This window comes from Mus caroli, unplaced genomic scaffold, assembly GCF_978045245.1.
Source record: "Mus caroli unplaced genomic scaffold, Mus_caroli_1 scaffold_1, whole genome shotgun sequence".
Taxonomy (NCBI): domain Eukaryota; kingdom Metazoa; phylum Chordata; class Mammalia; order Rodentia; family Muridae; genus Mus; species Mus caroli.
In genome coordinates, this window is record NW_028227256.1 from 70,021,819 (window position 1) to 70,034,502 (window position 12,684).

A 12,684-nucleotide genomic window follows, 5' to 3' on the forward strand; every position below is an offset into this window, starting at 1 on the left:
GAGGGAGAGTAGGACAGGAGAGTAGAGTTCCAAGAAAAGAGAAGAGAAAGTGGGCCACAGTGGGAACCAGCTGCTAAGAAACAGTGCTGGCTCATGTTTCAGGGGGATGTTTGAGAATGGACTTGGCTAGACCTCAGATGAAGTCTTGGCTGCCCGGGGTGCCCATCAGAAAGTTGTCCCTTCCCTCTCCAGTTGCTACCATCCTGGGGGAGCTGTGTAGGCACACTCTGAGCCTCTTGCTCTATTCCTGCCTCACTGGTACCCAGCATCTTGGTGGCATTCTCTTGGCTTCTCAATGTCCTGTGTCCAGCTCATCCCTCATGTCTTTGTCAGCAGCCTCAAGGTGTGTTGTGCCCAGTAGACCAATGACATACAGTCCTGTGGGCACATTTGGTGACATTCTCTTGGCTCAATGACCCAAGACAACTCCTGTAGTCTTGTTGCTGCCCCAAATATGGCTTTCAACACAGTGGGCCTGCTTCAGTGAGGGCCAAGCACTTGATCAACACCTTAATCTCAACGATGTTGTATGATAACTGTTGATTCTTGTCTGTGGCTCTGGAGGAGGAGGGGTAGAATGATAAAGGGTGGGGATTGGGGCCAAGGACTTCCACTTCATTGTCACAAATTCTCTAGTGGGCCTTTTCATTGATAGTCCTTGTGGGCAGGGGTTGTAGTACAATGATAGAGTGCTTGCCTGGCATGCTCAAGGATATGGGTTCCATCCCCAGCTCTGCCACATACAAAAATAGTTGAAATTGTAAAATCAAATCAAATCAAATCAAATCAAATCAAATCAAATCAAATCAAATCAAATCAAATCAAATCAAATCAATTTAGCTATAATTGGGAGTCCTCTACTGGAGCTGTACTCAAATGGCAGTGTGGTGAGAGGAGCGAGGAATCTCTGGGTAGATGGCCTGCACAGTCTGTCATGATGCTCACCCTACCCACAATCCCTCAGCTGATGCTGGTCATACCCAGTCACACCTGACTGGAGACTGGAAATATAAGGCCTTGGGAGTTAGCGTTAGGGAGCTAGATCAGCAGTCTTCAGTATGTGGGTTGAGACTCCTTTGGAGGTCGAATGACCCTTTCGCAGGGGTTGTCTAAGACATAGATGTTTAGATTATGATTCACAGCAGTATCAAAATTACAGTTATGAAGTAGCAACACAAATTTTATGGTTGTGGGGGTCGCCACAATATGAGGAACCGTATTGAAGGGTCAAAGCATTAGAAAGGTTGAGAACCATTGAAATAGTTGGTCTTGAGCACTGATACTTTCAACTTTGGACCACTGTTTTCAGAGTCAGGAAGCCTAGAGTGGAAAGGTCATCCCTACCACTCAGTGGTGTGCTCACAAGAGAGGACCGACTTCCGTAAAGCATCCTTTAGAGAAGTTGCTGACTACCAAGGTTAACGATACACAGTTAATCCTGGCCCTCCATGTGCACCTTGATGCCAGTGGTACTGGATAGGGTGATTGCTTAAATAAACCCTCCACACAGAATGCCACGGTCACTACCGCAAAGGGCCCCAGGGTTGTTTGGTCTTGCTCAATCCTGCCATGGAAGCTGAGATCAAGAGATGAAACTAAGTAATGCCTACCATTAAGGGCTCTTACTGGTTTTAGTGGAGATAGCATGGAGGCTTTCCTTCATAAAGATCATGTCCAGAGGGGAATGAATGCTTTGTCTTGGTGTGTTAGTGAGGATGGGGATTGACGGTCTCAGAGATGTAGTGTTCTATGAGGAGAGGACTGATAGGCTAGAGAAGTGGGAAGAGGCTGTGGTCAGGCCTGAGCAGGGGGGCTGACAGTAAGCACTACGGCACTAGGCAGAGGGCCTGCTCCCCTACCCTCAGAACGATGGGAGACACAGCAGAGGACAAGGAGACATTAGCTGGGGCCGTGGGAAATGGCTCAGTAAGAAAATGTGTCTGTCACTGAGCCTGCACATCTGAGTTTGATTCCCAGATTCACATAGCGAAAGGAGAGGACCCACTTCTTTTTTTTTTTCTGAAGTTAATTTTGTAATTATATTTTTGTACAGAAAACTTAGTGTACATTTAGCCCGGTTTAGTGGCGAGTTCTTTAGCCTTTGCCTTTTCCAGCTTGGCAATGTGAGCCACAGACTTAGGACCCAGGGCATTGTCTCCCCAGTGGCGGCAGATCTCATCATATCTGTCATTAGAATTGGTCCGAATGGCTTCTACCAGCTTAGCCAGAGCACCCTTGTCTTCCAAATTAACCTGTGTGAAGGCAACAGTGGTGCATGTCTTCCTGTGGACCAGGTGCCCCAGCCTGGCCTTTCCCTTGATGATGTAGTAGGGCACCCACAGGGTAGGCAGGAAAACTACCAGCTCAATGGGGTCTACCCATGGGCAATTGCAACCAGCTGAGCCTTCTTGTTCTCCACTAAGGTGTGACTGTATTGACTCCTGCTTGGAGGAAAGGTGGTCTCTTAGTTGGGGTGTCCCCTTTGCCAGCAGCTTTCTTCTCAGCATGGGCCAGTAGCCTTTGCTTCTTCTCTTGCTTTGTCTCTGGCCTGTACTTTTGTCCCGTGCACAGCACTTGAATGCATCATTGCTGTTCCTGTGCACCCTTCAACCATGGCCAAAAGCAAGGTTTGTTTTGTTCTGTTTTCCTAATCTTGCTTCAGGTATTTCTGCACCCCTCCCCCCGTCCTCTGTTTCTGTCTGTGTCTTTCTCTCTCTGGCTTTGTCTCTCTGTCTCTCTATAGCTCTGTCTCTATCTCTGTCTCTCTTGTGTCTTTCCGTGTCTGTCTGGTCTGTCTCTCTGTCTCTCCCTCCACTATTTCTGCCTCTATCTCTAGTTACCTATCTCTCTGTCTCTCTATCTTTCCTTCTATCTATCTCTCTGTCTCTTTGTGGGTATGTCTGGTCTGTCTCTCTGTCTATCTGTCTGTCTGTCTCCCACTTATTTATTTACTTGATTCATTGTTTATTTTGGAGAAGGGGTGTGAGCAAATGTGCTGTGGCACACATATAGAAGTCAGAGAACAAACAAAGGACAAGTTATAGAAGCTGGTTCTCATTTTGTTTTTTCTTTCTCTCTCCACAAGCTGAGTAAGATGGCCAAAGGAAAGAAGGTTAAGAAAAGAAGGTGGCCCCAGCCCCCACCATCATCAAGAAAAAGGAGGCCAAAAAGGTGGTCAATCCTCTGTTTGAGAAAAGGCCCAAGAACTTTGGCACTGGGCAAGCTACCTATCTCAAAAGAGATCTCACACACTTCATTAAATGGCCCTGCTACATCAGGCTGCAGCAGTGGCAAAGAGCCATCCTCTATAAGTGGCTCAAAGTACTTCCTACCATTAACCAGTTCACCCAGGCCCTGGACAGGCACCATGTGATGCTCTATAAGGAGAAAGATGATGATCAGGTAAAAATAGACTTGGTGCTCATTAGGCTCGCTAATGTGTGACTCAGACAGCACTGGAAGTTGTTATCCAAAGACCTGAGGAGGCAGAGGCAGTTTACAGGTTGTCCTTGGAGGGTAGCAACAGGTCCTGCCTGTTCTGGGCATTGTTCATTTCCTGCAGTGTCTGTGCAGTCTTTCTTTAGCTCTAACATTGTACCAGGACACTTTATTTGTGGGAAGTCACCACGGGAATGGACTTATCTATGTGGATCAAGGAACATGTAAATTTGTGCTTTTGTAGGGTTTGGAGAGAATGGAAACAGCCATCCATGTGGCTGGACCACAGTGGAGGAAGAAGCATAGGAAGGCGATGAATGCAACCATCTCAGCATCCTAGGCTGCTGCATAATTACATCCATTTTGAATCCATCTTTTGCACTCATTCATCAAAACCAACACACATGGAGGACTGTAGGCTTTGAGCTCAATGCTGCAAATTTGAAGGTGGTTAGGTTGTGACTTCAGTCCTCCAGGAATACTCAGGCAGATATGGAAGTCTTTTACATTTACTTATTTGTGTGTGTGTGTGTTGGGGGTGGGACATGTCCATACTAAAGCACATGTATGGAAATCAGAGGACAACCTGCAGGAGGTATTTTTCTTTTCCCGCCAGGTAGGTTCCAAGGATCGAATTCAGATTCTCAAACTTGGCAGGGACCTTGGTGAGCCATCTTGCTGGCTCTCAAGAAATTCTTAAACTGGGGTATACTATTGAGACTTCCCATATCTGCAGGTGAGTGGACTCGAAGCTGTATGAATGTATAAAGCTCCTAGATTGAGATGGGTCCTTGGACATGAAGAACTGACTCATTTCTAACCAAGTTTAAGAGTAGAAACTTTCCTGCTAATTTGCAATGTTCTCCTAATGGTCAGCAGAAGACACTGGGGGGTCTGAGACCTCAAAGCTCCTTCAGAGAAAGCTGTCTGGCTTCATAAACAGAGCCCTGCTGTTTGCATGGTATATTATTATAGGAAGGAAGGTTGATTTGTTTATTTATTTATTTTTAGAGCAGGTTTCAAAACAAACGTTGACAGCTGGAGATGTCAAAGCCACCCACAGCCAGGAGGACCCGGATGGTGCTGAGCCACATCTGCCCAGCCTGCTTCCGAAAGCTGACAGATCTGTTGATACAAAGCAGCCAGGTGCAGACTTGCATAGCACAGGGTGAACTTAACGTTTTATAATTTGTTTCTTTTACTTTGGATTTTGAGACTGGGTCTCACGGTGTAGCTTGGCTCATCTGGAACTTGCTACATAAAACTTGTGACAATTCTCTTACATCTGCCTCCTTAGCAAAATAGATGCAGAATCTACTTGGACTCTGCCTTTCTCATTAAATTTTCTCTTCTATTCCTCCCTACTCCCGAACCCCCTCAAAAAGTTTGGAGTGAGACTTATAGGTTAAAGTTTTGTTACCAGACCCAGAAGACCTTGCTTGACAATTAGGGAGGCTTTGGCTTCCAGAGGCATAACACCAAGCCAGGAACCTCTTTCAGCTTCTGTCTCTGCCAGTCTGTTCTGGTCTGAGCTGGTCAGGCTTACACAGGCATTGTACAGGGGCCAAAGAAGGACTGGACAGCCTATTTCTTTGGGGCTGGTGGCTCCAACTCCAAATTAGGGGTGCAGTGAATGTCTTTCCAAGAAGGTAAGCTTGGGTTTTGTTTCTAGATGGACTCCGGTGTTTGAGGAGGAGAAAACCATTTTTTTTCAAAGCACACAGCAGGCTGGGCAAGCTGGTGAACTCTGGGAGCTAAGGAGATGAAGATGATTCAGGTTTGCGCTCAGCCCAGAGTCTCACCATTTTAAGATAAGAGGTAAGCCAATAAAGTGACTGTGTTGCCAATACGGGTTCACTTTCCCCAGGGAGGCCAGCTGGATTTTCATCAGAGTCATGGGATATTTGGTCTCAGTGTTCTAAATATAGGCCAGGCTCTGGGGTGAGACAGCCCTGTGCTTGGCTGCTCATCTCTTCAGCAACACCTTCTTCTGTAGGTTCAGGTCTGTGGAGCGATATGAAGGTGGTTTCCAAAGGAGGGCATCATATGATTGCTGGAGCCTCCAACTCACTATGTAGTTAAAAATGACCTTCAACTTCTAAGCCTCCTGGCTTGGCCTTTGTTGGGATTACAGGCAAGTACTGCCATGTCTGGTTTCATGTGGTGTTGGGGATTGGAACCAGAGCTTCATGCACGTTATTCAAGTGCTTTACCAACTCACCTATATTCTTGTCTCCCCTTTCTTTTTCTCTATTTCTTTATTGCTTCTTCTTTTTTTTAAAAAAGTGAGTCTTTAACTAAAGAGTGTATTCTACAATGAATTGTAATGTTTCAATATCCAATGCTACTTTGTTTTTTCTTTGAAACCAGACTTTGTAGTCCAGTGGCGCAGACTGGTGTCAAATTCCCTACCTTCCCCCTTATTCTCCTGAGTGCAGAGATTATGGTCATGAGTGACCACACCTAGTCATTATGGAATAGTGTTTAAGAAGATAGCCTGAAACACTGAAAATTTTAAAAAGTAGGGAATTGAAAAAAATTGAAAAATTGAAAAAAATTGAAAATGAGCGGCATGGGGAGTTAATCCTGTTGGGGCAGTGAAAGCCCCTAAAGTCAGAGCAGGAACATCAGGAGTTCAAGGCCATCTTCAGCTACAAAGTGAGTTCAAGGCTAGCCTGAGATATTTGAAATACTATCTCAAAAAAAGTAAAGAAACTAATGAACAGCCAATAGTCATGGGAAATCTAAATAAATCACAATATACCCTTACAACAGGATGCCGCCAACAGCTACGGAAGGCCATGCTGGAGAGAGTATACATAAATTCCAGGAGATGACAGAGAAAAGGACCCTGGAGCTATAGCCATCCAAACCCATTTTATCAGGTCTATTGTTACAGGAGACAGAGAACTAGAAGCCAAACTGGACTTAGTCCTGACTACAATAGAGAGAAGTGTGGTTTGTAACCTAGGAACCACAGTGGGAAGCAGCAGAGGGAAATGGGCAGGATTCTGGCTAAAAACACTTGCCTGGGGACTGGGGAGATGATTCAGTGGGCAAAGTGCATCAGAACCTGAGCTCAAGTCCTTTGACCAAATGTAACACTGGTAGCAGTCACAGGAGTCTGTGAATAGAGTTCTCCTCTGACAAGACAGAGAATCCCTGAATTCTTTGGGGACAGCCAGGTTGGCCTGTGCAGAAGAACAACAAAGATATCCTGTCTCGAACCAGGTGGGAGATGAGGACTGACATCCGAGGCCGAAACATATGTGCGTCATCCTCCATCATACACAGACACATATACTTTACCCTCCATCATACACTTGACTGGGTTCCTGCTGAAGATGGCCATGGTACTTATATATCAAAAATGCTCTAGTACTTTGATTAACGATGAAGACTCTGGGCTTCTTTCTGAGCTGACTTAGACAGATTCTTTGTGGAGATGGGCCATATAGACTCAGCAAGGAGTGAGGCCAAGGTCAAGGTTTCTGGATTTACAGTATCTTGACTAAAGGGCGATGAAGGAGGATGTCCTCGTCAAAACCTTCATGTGTTGTTTCTACAACACCAAAGCAGTATAGATGTTGGTAGATGCAATGTGCTCCTGATTATGTTAAAATATTTATAGACAGACATGTACAAACCAGGAGGGTCTTGCATTAATTTTTCTTTTATAATTAAAAATACATTATCTACATATATTTGAAAGGTGGAAAATTCTTTACTCTGACTTTTTAGGGTCACACTTATTTAAGTTTTGTTGAAAAATTGCATCCCTTAAAGCAAAAATTAATAATCTTTATAGACCACTACTTGAAGAAGGGTCATTAGCTCTTGCCCCATGTGTGTGTGTGTGTGTGTGTGTGTGTGTGTGTGTGTGTGTGTGTGTATAAAGGGAGTGGTGGTGGTAAGCTTTGGCAAAAGGGATGTTGAAACATGAAACAACTGTGCCATTCCTCGTAATAACTATGGCACGGACACAGTCCAGTTGCCTGGTCTCAAATAGAAATAATTGGGCATCTCACTCTGTGATCCAGCTTATATAGCACCTGCCATTTGCTTGTAGAGAGAATTCCTCATCCTGAGCACAGGGTGGTGTGGGGGGTGTTATATAATACATATTTATGTGACCATTTAGGGTAGAAACAGGGTAAAGGTAGCTATGACTCTGAACTGTCCCTACGAGCAGGGGCATCCCAAGAAGCATACAATGAACCATTATTTTAGCCTTTTAGGAAAGAATTTGGAGGGAAATAATCTTTATAGAGCCATTAATATAACCTTCAAGAGATGGTATGGATGGGTAGCAACAAAATCTCAAGTGAAGTTAGTAGGGTTGGGCTATGTTCCTAAGTTAGCAGTTTACAACCTTTTTGTATTGGTAGCATCCTGCTGAAGTCTTGCTGAATCCTGATATGACTCAAACATTTAAGACAGTGCTTAGTGGCTCAGGATCCTCAGGGCTCAGGGTCTTTATAAAGCACTGCATCTTATGGTCTAGTATATGGATTTTCAACCTGTGGGTCAGGACCCTTTGGAGGGGGTTGAAAGACCCTTTTACAGGGGTCCCCTAAGATAATCAGAAAACACAGATATTTACATTATGATTCAGTAGAAATTGAAGTAATTATAGAACAATTTCATGGTTAGGGTTCACCACAACATGAGGAACTGTATTAAAGGGGCAAAGCACCAGGAAGGTTGAGAACCACTGGTTGGTAGGTAAGAAAGCATTCACTTATCCTATGACTCCCTGGGGGGGGGGACCTTTCAGTGTTCTGATTCTTATTAATAGAACTGCTAATTACTCTCACCTTCAGGTCAGGCTCCTATGGTCTACTGAACATGTCCTCTTTGGAACTCATCTCTGTCCTCTTACCTATGTCAGAAGGAATCTATTCTAAGCTGAGTTGCATAATGTAACCATTCAAGGAGTCATGTGACTGCCACCGTTCCCTTTAGTTGGAACAGAATTTGAGAGCACACCTTTAGATTGAAGACTGTCTCGGGATGCTTGTGGTTGGGGGTAGGGTGCTGGGTGGACATAAGTCTCCAGCCCGTGCTGATAGTGAGGTTGGTGGTCCTTGCCAGTGTCTGCTCACGGAACTTGTAGCACGGGGCTGTCTGCTGAGGTGACACTTTTTGTTTCTGCAGAGCAAACGTTCATTAAATGATTGAGGTATTCATGGTGGTCTTATGGTGAGTAGATACTTTCTTTGCTTCTATTTCTGCAGATCTTTGGGTGATTGACAGTTCTACTCAACTTCCACTATAAAATGAGAAAGTGGCTAGGTGAGGAATGCTTTGGGTCATCCCTGTGTTCCCACAGCTGCCGCCTGAGAAGGGTTTTTTTTTTTTTGTTTTTTTTTTTTTTTTTGAGATACCTAGCAAAATTAGTTTTCTCCAATGGAATCTTACTGGGTATATTAACCACACTTCAGAGTCATTGGGCAACAAAATGAACTCAGTGGTATTTTTTTAGACTTTTTGTCTCATATTGCTTTGTTTGGGCTTTTTTTTTTTAAGCTTATTGGTGTTTTGCTTGTATATTTTGCTTTTTGTTTTTGTGGGTATTCTCTATGTATGTTTCCTCCTCCTCCTCCTCCTCCTCCTCCTCCTCCTCCTCCTCCTCCTCCTCCTCCTCCTCTTCTTCTTCTTCTTCTTCTTCTTCTTCTTCTTCTTCTTCTTCTTCTTCTTCTTCTTCTTCTCCTTCTCCTCCTTCTCCTCCTCCTCCTCCTCCTCCTCCTCCCTTTCTCCTTCTCCTTTTTCTTCTTCTCCTTCTTCTTTTAAAGATTTTATTTGTTTATTTTATATATAGGACAAGTACACTGTAACTGTCTTTAGACACACCAGAAGAGGGCACTGGATCCTGTTACAAATGGTTGTAAGCCACCATGTGGTTGCTGGGAATTGAACTCAGGACCTCTGGAAGAACAGTAAGTGCTCTTAACCGTTGAGCCATCTCTCCAGGCCCTGTGTGTTTCTTTATTATTTTTTTAAAAATCTTTTGTTTTGTTTGATTTTTAGAGAGAGAGGAGATAGAGGTGGGGGGCATCTGGACAGATCTGAGAGAGGGGAAAAGTATGATCAAAGTATGTTGAATGACAATATCTTTCCAATTAAAATATTATGCAAAAAGAATTTTTTGTATTTTAATAATTTGTGTAAGCTTTTTGGTATACTTATTTATTTTATAATTTGATTTTTTGAAACAGGTCTTAGGTAGTTCAGACTGGCTTCAGATTCCATATGAAACCAAGGCTAGCCTGGGACTTGATCCTTTAGCTTCTACTTCTTGAGCGCTTGGCATTATAAATGTGCACTACTATGACTGGACTTTGTTCTTGTTTTCTTGAAACAGGGTCTTTATTCTGTAGTCCTGGCTGGTCTGGAGCTCACTCTGTAGTCCAGGATGGCCTTGAACATAAGGCAATCTTCCTGTCTCAGACTTTCAAGAGCTTGTACTGCAGCCATAAGTTGCTATTCCCGGTAACTTTACTCCAGTAAAAGAAACAATCAGGTGGTTTCTGAGGTACATGATGGGCCAATGAGATAAAACTACAGATCAAAAAGGCCAAAGGAATACTTGTCATATGTAGGTCTCAAGGAATTCAAGCTATGTTAGACTGTAAATATGGTTCCTGTTTGTGGGAGTCTCCTTTTTGGGGGAGGGGCTTGCCAAGTAGTCTTGAATTCACAATGTATGTGAAAATAATCTTGAACTCCTAAATCTTCTAAACCCAGAAAACTTCCACTGTGTTGGGTTTTGGTAGGCTTAGATTTTTAAAACCTACTTTAATAAGGTTGTCAAACACTTCAACATCCCCTCTAGCCACATCGACCAAAGGAAGGGGAGAAAAGATGGTAACTAGGACAAGGGGATGTGGACCTGTTTAGAAGTAGTTTCTGGGGGTGATTCCAATCTCTGTCAGGATACCAACAGTCCAGTTCAGTAGGATAGCAAACACAAGTCAGCAGTGGTGCCATGATCTAGCAGTAACTGCCAGGCCTTGGCCAAATTGGCACTGGTCAGTGGGAGTGACCAGGACTAGCAGGGACATTAGGATAAGTTCCTTGCTGAGTGTCTCTCAACAAAGAGAAGATCAGCACAAAGACATGAGACTGACGAAGCATTGCAAAGCTAGCTATGCAAGCATGCCATCACTGTCTGCTGAGTCCTATTTATACTCTCTCCAAGCATCATGTGTTCTCCCGTGGGTCCTGCTTCAGCAAAACACGGCGTGAGTCGGCCTCACCACGTGAGTGTGTATCACATGACTCAAGCAGAAACTTTCACTTAACGTTTTTTATGAGCGTCGTTTTGAATCTCAGCCAGCAAGGACAAAGAGTTCCTATCTCTGCCTATGCTTCCTTAATTTTCTTTGTCTGCGTTGATTCCAGAAACAGGGGAGCTACACAGCAGGAGGATTGCTTAAAGGGCAGCTTGGACTACACAGCTTGAACCTGTCTCAACATCTCCTAGAAGCCTCCCCACCCCTCAGTTTCCCCCTATAGTCTTGTCTTTCTATCCTGCTTCAAGGTAAGGGAGACTTAGTTGGTGGAGACAATTAGAAGAATCCTGTAAGTTAGAAAACATTGTAGTTACAGTTCCATGCCAAAGTCTAACTTGAGGTAAGATAATGGATGGAAAATATAATAATAAAAAATGTGTGTGTGCTCATATACCCACATATACACAGGAGGAGTGTTTCATATGCTTGTATTTGCATGTTAGTGAGGCAATGTGTTGATGCTAATTGTGGTAGTTTGAGTGAAAATGGCTTATATAGGCTCATAGGAATGGCACTGTTAGGAGGTGTGGCCTTGTTGGAGTAGGTGTGGCATCATTGAAGGAAGTGTGCTGCTGGAGGTGGGCTTCAAGGTCTCAGAGGCTCAAGCTAGGCCTAGAGAATCACTCTCTCTTCATGCAGCCTACTGATCCTGATACTCCTGAACTCTCAGCTCCTTTTCTAGTGCCACATCTGCCTGCCTGCCACCATGCTTCCTGCCATGGTGAAAATGGACTAATAGCCCTCCGAACTGTAAGGCAGCCCGAATTAAATGTTTTCCTTTGTAAGAGTTGCTGTGGTCATGGTGTCTCTCCACAGCAATAAAACCCCAAGACATCGATGCTCTAATATATAGGCTCTCTAGGCTGTGGTCTTCACTGAGTTAGGACAGTCTGGATGGCGTGGAATGCGTATGTTGTGAGCACTGAAAACATTCCCTGGGGGATTCTGATTCGTTCCTTTGAAAGAATTGTCACTTCTCTTTTGCTTCTTCAGGAAGGGGCCTGCCCTCTTGATCACATCTCTGGATTGCTTACATCCTCACCAGGGCCCACCTTTCTCTAGCTCATTATCAGAGAGACAAAAATGCCCCCCCACTGGTAGGCTAAGGAACCACCCCTTGTCCGAATTTGCAGAGAGAGCTCCAGGGGTCAGAGAGACATCCCTCCACTCATCTCTCTGAATTCCAGCCCTGGTGGATATTCATACATTAAATCTGTGGACTCAGTCTCCTGAATGGATGGGGCTGGTTATACTGAGACTCTTTAATGATGAAGGTGCCACCTGGGGGAGGGGCACATCAAGAGCAGTTTTGGGAAAGTGCCTCATTAAACATGCAATTATTATAAGATCCAGGTACTTGCTCATGGACAATTACCACAGAGAAAGAAGACTCAATTAGATAAGGACACAAATGTGGATAGGACCCCTCCCCACTAAACCTGAAAGCAGCCCAGAAGTCCTCCTCCAGGAGGTGAATGGCTAACCCGACTGCCATCCATTCACATGATAGAGTGAATATTGCTAAGCCATCCAAAAGAATAAGCTACTGATAACTACTTGGGCTAATCTCTAATGAACTATGCTGAAAGAATGGCAGCCTCCTTTAAGATAGGACTAAAGATCAAACCCAGGGCCTCCTGCCTGCCAGACAAGCCCTGTACCACTGAGAGATAGTCCCAGCCCAGCAAATGAGCAGCCTCAAAAAGGTCACATGTGATTCTATTTATAATAACGAAACAGCAACTCATAGAAATGGAGACAGGGGATGGAGGAGTGGGTGTGTGGGAGGGACGTGGATGTAGCTGTGGGAGGGGAAGGAGGGATCTGATGCTGGAAATAGTCCTCTCACAATAGGCAGCAATATTCCAGCTGTGACACTGTGCTACCCAGTTTCCAAAGACCTTCTTACTGGGAGGAAACTGGACAAAACCACCAGGGTCTGGCTTATAAT

At 44.4% G+C, this 12,684-nt stretch overlaps 1 long non-coding RNA gene across 2 annotated transcripts in view; it reads left to right on the plus strand.

Moving 5' to 3' along the window:
• Positions 1-5,010: 5,010 nt before the first annotated feature.
• LOC115029893 (uncharacterized) overlaps positions 5,011-12,684 on the plus strand; it is a 175,490-nt gene continuing 167,816 nt past the window's right edge. Inside the window, exon 1 of one of the 2 annotated variants that reach the window (XR_015047649.1) lies at positions 5,011-5,087. This is a non-coding gene — a long non-coding RNA (uncharacterized LOC115029893). Of the gene's footprint in view, positions 5,257-12,684 lie in introns of both variants that reach the window. The other variant, XR_015047645.1, reaches the window with a different exon arrangement.